Source organism: Acyrthosiphon pisum, chromosome X (assembly GCF_005508785.2).
Source record: "Acyrthosiphon pisum isolate AL4f chromosome X, pea_aphid_22Mar2018_4r6ur, whole genome shotgun sequence".
NCBI lineage: Eukaryota > Metazoa > Arthropoda > Insecta > Hemiptera > Aphididae > Acyrthosiphon > Acyrthosiphon pisum.
This window is the reverse complement of record NC_042493.1, coordinates 59,991,626-59,999,425: the sequence shown is the minus strand read 5'-3', so window position 1 is coordinate 59,999,425 and position 7,800 is coordinate 59,991,626. Positions and strand designations below refer to the sequence as shown.

The 7,800-nt window shown below is 31.8% G+C and overlaps 1 protein-coding gene across 1 annotated transcript in view; it reads left to right on the top strand.

Annotated features, from left to right (window-relative positions):
- The first annotated feature begins 6,857 nt into the window (after positions 1-6,857).
- The window catches only part of LOC103309204 (FLYWCH-type zinc finger-containing protein 1-like), a 4,316-nt gene continuing 3,373 nt past the window's right edge, over positions 6,858-7,800 (top strand). The window contains exon 1 of the mRNA XM_008184073.3: positions 6,858-7,215. The gene's annotated coding sequence lies outside the window, so the exon portion shown is untranslated. The remainder of the gene's footprint in view (positions 7,216-7,800) is intronic.

The window sequence follows — 7,800 nt, the reverse complement described above, 5'->3', positions numbered from 1 at the left end:
ATTTTTTGGAATTTTTCAAAGTACTTAAATTTTTTCAATATTTTAAATAAAATATGAATAAAATTTGTTAAAAATTCACCATATACTACACTACTAAAAGGAAAAATAAATAAAGCTGCGTTACTTATTTGTATTACGTACCTATTTAGGTATATTATAATAAGTATTGAGTAATAACAGACAAATATGGTGGCGGCTGTAAAATGGTCTGACAAACAACATTTTTGTCACATGCAGACAGATTAGAGAGTACCTATATTATATTGATAGGCCGTATTATTTGCTACTTGCGTATCAACCACGATAACGCCAAATTGCGTAAATTTAATTAATACAAATAGATTTTTGTTTAATCTTTAAGTTAAACAAAATCTGTGAGGGCAATTTTTACAGTGTTGAAATATTATTATAGTGTATCGAATTGTATTTTTGCTCGTTTTTTATGACATTGAAATCTTAAATTATCCTCGTAATAATATTACGGTCGTTGATTTGTAGAATTAGCCACATAACAGTAATAAATATATAATACAATAATATATTATCAAGACACGGATGGTATAATAGTCGGTAGTTGGTAGGTACGTACATAAATATAATTATAATTATGACGATACTACCTATGCATAAATTATGTTATGATAATGCATAAAGGACGAAGAAGGTGTGTGCATATTATACACATAAATTTATAAAATATATAACGTGTTCCCTATGTATACTCCGATTATTTTTATAGGCGTACCTCTACTATATATTGTATTTTAAATATGAAATATGCGTGTGTGCGGGTACTATATATTATATAATATACTATACTGCGCGGCGATGGCAAAAAGAGAAAAGATAAAAAAAAATATAAATACATATAATATATATATATATATATATAAATGTGAAAAAAAACAGTAGAAAAGGAGCATTGTGGTTGAACAAACACAAACACTGCATATTATAAACGAACCCGAAATTTCCATCCACTCTGCACCGGGGTCCCCTCGTCGCTTTTTTTCCTCACCGCCACCGCCGCCGCCGCCGACGTTTGTTTGCTTAACAGAGAGACTACCGTGGTATATGCACACACACACTCTCGTCACTCGGGCGCGCGTGGTTTACTCTGTCCCTCTCTGTCTTTCTCGATCTTCTCCATCGATTTCTCCGCTCGATCATTCGTCTCTCTATTATCCCTCACACTATCTCTCTCTCTCTCTTTCCGTATACACACACACACAGATGAGGGATCCTGGCGCCTGTCTATATGTGCCCCCGTGTACGCACACCCACACACCCACACGCATAAGTATATATTCGGTGTGTGTGTGTGTGTGTGTGTGTGTGTGTGTGCCTACTACGTACGCGCGAGCACTGCAGACAACCCATCAGACGCCCGATTGTTGTATATTATGTGTGTATTCTCTCCCGAATGGGGTGGCGTGCACGCATTTGTGCTATGTGTACCTTTACCGCTGAGGGGTGGTGGTGGTGGTGGTGGGAGGGGGCGTTTTGAGGGGTAAGCGCGGGGGAGGGGGTTTCCTTTTATTTCAGCCAACGTCGGGTCGTCGGTCTACATATTATTATTATTATTATATCTTATATATTATTGCACAGTGTGCAGTGTATAGGATATACTGTGCTCGCTAGTATACCTATACATATAATCTACTCGTATACGCACAATATATAATATTTTTTATGTATGGAATGCACGAGCTAGCTGGTATGTATAGGACATGTACCTTGCGCGCATACCGATGCCCTCGTTCTTATATAAAATAATATATCGCGTATATATTATAGTTTTTATAGAACCGTATGCATGTAATAAACTAATAACGTATAGCTGATACCTAATAACAAAATATGTTTGATTACTCTATATATAGGTATTAACTATTAGTGTATTACTATATAGGTGAGGTACTATATAGTAAATGGTTATTTTGTATAATATTATATTATTATACAGTGATCCCGTACCATATATCACTGTATTCCGGATTAAACATTTTTAAACTTCTATAGCAGCTATTTACTCAAGAATATAAAATAATAATATATTATGACCATGTTACCTGTCGCTCTTTGGCGTTGTCGATTTTATGTAATAATTATTGTCGCTCGTGATTTGGTTCATTTATAATACATTTCTATACTCTTCGGAAATAATAATATATAAAGTCGATGACCTATTGACACAGACTTGTTTTTAGAATCGCCTGTGTGTTTGATTACGTTTATAGTTTTTGTAGTTCATGAGTTCATGACTCTTGTATACGATATGTTTGCATGCTGTAGCATCTATGTACCTCTGCATGTTATGATGCAATGTGGTGGTTTATAATACTGCGGATGCATCATAATATGTAGTATAGTATACCTAAATAATATGTATAGAATGTATAGAATGTTAATTGTAATGGCAAAATAATGTGTCGACATAATTCATTACATATTACATATATATGGGATAATTTTTATTTACCAACACATTACTCGAACACATTGGATTTTCATTGAGGTGAAATAATGTGCATATTATATGTTTCAAGAGATGTGCTTACTCAGGGTATTAAGTGTTGAGCAGTAATGTTATTTGTATACGCATGCAACTCGTTGCAACTGTAACGTTCCAATAATATATTGCTGAAACGTCATATAGATACAACAGTTCATTGTACACTGGACACATCCAGTAGCCACCACCGAAATAAAGAATAAACTAGAACGAATTTTACTTCTTGTCGCAGCAATAAAAACAAAACAGTCGATCTATTTTGTCATTACTTTATGTCCTATCACCAATTTCCCCACACTAAAATCCAAGACTATTTTTGCACCAAAAGCTAGCCCGAATTGGCAAGACTATTATCAAAATTAGCATTATATTATTTTATGATAAATAATCAAAAAACTTTTGAGGGCAGCCACCCCCCCCCCCCCCCACAGATTGAAGAAAGTAGAGTTTACGATTTTTTAGCCATATTAATTAGCAAATTAGCAAACATATGCCCGAAACTCGCACGTCAATATTTACCGAGCAATCAATCTTTCCTTATTCTGACTGTTTGACCAGTCCCCCTAGATAACAAAAAATTAACTTTTACCACTGTAAGAAAAAAATTGAATGTTTGAATTGAAGATTTACACATTGCTGTAAATTCGGTACCAAAATGTTTGTCTTGTTGGGGACTTAAAGTGTATACCTACCAAAATGTAGATTTTCAAAATTTTTTAATTACGTAATATTTAAATCCAAATTTGTCCCCATAAGCGATGGTGATAATTTATCACTGATAAGTGATAGCACGGCTTGTCGAATCCACGTTCTAGTAATTTCTATATCTCGCTAGTGGCTACATACCTGTATGGCTTGTATGGTTGAGATAACTGATAGATTCCTCATTCCTGAGATACGTAATCATCATCCGTATTAATTTCGTTACCATTATTTTGTAAAACAAATTAATATTTATGAACTTGCGAAGAGTATTGTATAAATTGAATATGAACTCCCGGAAAAAGTTACCCTATAGAGAATATGCGATGACTTCAATTTTTGTTGGTCACAAATTGTGTACATTATATTATAATAATATCTCTTCTATGCCATAGGTATTATAGGTATTATGGCTGAGAGGCCAAAAGTTGTAAGTCCAATATTTTCAAAAGTCAAAATCATTTCATAAGTTAAATAGATTAATCTGGGTCGTATTTTTCATTCAGCAAAACATTATAAGTTAATATCGCTTACTTAAAATATGTAAATAATTAAAATAAGATAGGTTTTTTTTACAAAAGTGCAATCGTTGAAAAGAAAAAAAAATGGTACCTGGCGGTAACCTTGCTGAACAGCCGACGACAAAATATTATTATAATATTCATCGTGTTATCAATTCACGTGTAATATAATAATCGGATACCCGAATACACCCACGTGAGATATGAATATAAATTCCAAGTACAGTTGTCGAATGCCGTCCAGACACGTGTGAATTCGTGACGAACGTTAATATTATTATGGTGTGTCGATCATGATATAATACACGTGCAGCGTCAAAAAAAAAAAAAAAATTGGATCAAAAACAAAAGAGGTTCGTATAAATCAATAATCGTTCTCGATTGTACATATCATATTTTTTGTTACCTATACAGTTATAAATATTATAATATTATGATTATAATAACCATGCGTGGAGATATTATATCGCTTTGTATGATATTCGCTCTGTCTGTACGACTGACGAAAACCGTAGTAGGTACAATTTATAAGTCTAATGCCGGGTTGCATAATGATCACAAAACATTTAATGAATCAATACAGTGATAGCTATATACCTAATGCCTGGTCACTTAAACACGATTCAGTGGCCTATGATTTTTCTATTCAATTTTATTGAACCATTATACATTAATCAATTATTTATGCGACCCGGCATCATAAGACTATAGAAACCTAAGGAGTTTGAGCATGACTTATAATATTCATTTAAAACGTACCTTAGTGATATATAGAAATAATATTATGTTTCATAAGATCCAAAGGTACTTTATATGTTTTTTTTCCATACCAATTCAACTGTTTTTCACGAATATTAGTGCATATTTTATTATATTCGCATTTTAAGTGCATGTTTCACCAGGGACTGGAACCGAACCTAAAAAAACCGGAACCGAAATCTTTATTTTAAAAAATAAAGTGCCGGAACTGAAGAGGAGTTTTTAATTTAAATGGGTTTTTTTTTGGTTCAAATATAAAATAATTTTATTTATCATCATATTTAATTGTATTACTGTTTTGTGTATTAACCATGTATGATTATATGAGTATTCTAATATTTCTCATACTATTAATTAACGCCGCATTCCGGATAGGTACCTATTTAAAATTATTATACTTTTCGGTACCTATGAATTATCTGGAACCCGTACCAAAATTATTTGGAACCGATACCTTTATTTTTTTTTTATCGAAAAACTTGAACCAAATCGGAATTGTTATTCTATTTTTGAAGATCCAGTATCGAAACCGATACCGATAAATTCAAAAGGTTCTAGTCCCTGGACTTTCACAATATATATTTTTAAATTTGTATTTAATTTTTCTTTACATTAAAAAAATTAAAGGAATTCTATGAAATTCTATGTGGGCTGTGTACTTTCCTTGTCTGCTCGACCATTTATAGTTGACATTTTAAAAGATATTCTCGAGTATATTATTTTATCTACACACATAATATTATAATTCTTATACTGGTCACGGGATGCTTTAATCAATCGGTATTAGTTCGTCAATGATATATTTCTTTAATAATTGATATAATGATATCTATGGTTATTGCTAGTTTTCCCCGTTTCCCCGATTTTTAGGGCACATTTAGTGATTTTTTAGGGCCCAAATAAATGCACATTTCGAGGTTATTGGGGCATCAAGTCCCTAGCTTTATAATATAGGTACAATGTACATAGTATAACATTATATTATACTGTGTGTTGTTTTTATTTTATAATGATATGTACGCGATCAGCTGCAGCAGCGGTGACGAGGAGGAGGACGACAACAACGACGACCGGGTTTCGTGTCGGCAAAACAGAAACGAAATATTTAAAAAAAATACATATATATAAATAAAACATTATTAATTATTATACATACATACGTACAATATACAGACAGGGGAGGCCGAGAAGACTCGAGATCTTATAATATGCGCGTATTATATTATTATTATAATATTATATACACATTTATTATAATATATGTATACGCATATCGTCCGTGATCGATAGTGACGTCGTACTTCGTCCGGTCTCTAAACGGTTTTTTTTTGTTCTTATATTTTTTTTTCCATTCCATTATACACCATTATGCCTAACCCGTAGGTACTGTCGCCGACAGTATACCTATCATATAAATAAGTTATAATATACTATAATATTAATATGTAACACTGCACGTACACTCGCGGCATTCATATACGAAATCACTGTATAATATGTATAAAGTCCAATGGTGTATTTGTGGAGGGAGAGAGTAGGGAGGAATATTGCTGAATTGTAAAAGTCAAGCATATTCTAATAAACGTCTGAGTTCATCTGGAACAAAAGTATAATATTATTTGTGACTGCAAGGCTTTTTATAGTATGATAGTGGACCTGGTTCTGATGATCAATGATTGCTTTGGACGTTACGTTATATCATTGATGCAAATGATTGGTTTTGTGAATGAAATTTTTTTTTTAAACATTTATCATAATAATATATATTATATTATTATGTTATAATATTAAAAACAGACGTATATATATTAATTTTAACTACTGTTTATTATTAAAAATAATGATTTACGTAGATAGGTATTAGGTACACAGGTATTATAGAATTTTCAATTCTCAGATGGTAGATGCATTGTAGATAATAGGTGATTATATTGAAAAATAATTCTGGAAAAGTACTTTGGGTAATTCCCATAAACGACTTTCTTTAAGTAAAACTATAGATATATTTTGTAGGTATTTGTCTTCCATAATAAGAATGGTGAGAGAAAATAAAATAATTTATGGGGTTACATAAAGTATACTTTACTTGGTTTTTCCCGAGCTTTCCCCGAGTCATGTCTCTTCTCAAATTTTCATTTTTTCGAGTTTATCGATATAACATATCGATAATACGATTTGAGAAAGTCTTGGTAGAATTTCGAACATATACACATTTTTAAACACACTGAAAATACAAAACTTTTAGTAGTCTAAGTGTCTGACTAAGTCAATTACAATTAATATTGTGGAATAAAAATGAAATGAGTTGTAATAATATTGTAGTCATACAGCATAATATCTGGTCGAAAATTGACAATCATAATATCATATTATTAATCGCATTCAATACCTAATAACTTGTAGGTATAATCATACAGGTTGCAACTGACCCAGTACATGTCTACGCGACATATGCAGTGCTATACTGTTATAAATTCTAGTACAATTTAAGACTTTCTGAGCAACTATCAAACACCATTAAAATTATTTTAAAATTTTTTTTAACATTTCGAGGGGGAGGGATGCAGCTCCCTCGGCCCCTCCCCTGGCTACGCCACGTGACACGTCATTTGATCCGATAAATAATATCCGGCGACAAATGATCCGGTAGATAATAACCCGGCGATAAAATAACCGGCATCAAAAATATCCCGTGACAACGATAACCGGCGATAATCAGTTTTCTGTTTTTCGTGTTGTATAAATACACTCTACAACATTTTAACACAACACAACACAACTTCAACACACCAACACCTGTAAGGTTTTATTAAACGTATTTCGACATTATTTTTAATAAAATTAAATATGCCGCTTGAATTTGTTATAAGTCAAAAAGGCAAAAAACTTTTATTATTAAATGGATATTTACATAACATACATCAAAAATACGATGAAAAAATTGTGTGGCGTTGCACGCAGTACAAGAAATTTTCTTGTAAAGGACGATGTCATACTACAACAGACAGTGAATCAGGTATTAGAATATTATTTTTAATTAAATGCAATTATATATGTATAATTATCAGTGGCGCCAAAATACATATTTACCTATGACAATTGTCATAGGTGATTTTAGTAGGTTGGGGGTCACCTTTGTCATTCTTTAGTTATTTTATGAAAATTTGTTTAATATACAACATAAAAACTATGCTTAGTGTATCTTCTATTATCAACTAACCGAAAAAATGAAAAAAAAAATTCTTTTTTTTGTTTTTTTAATATACATATTATTATTTTTAATATTTTACTAATAATAATAGC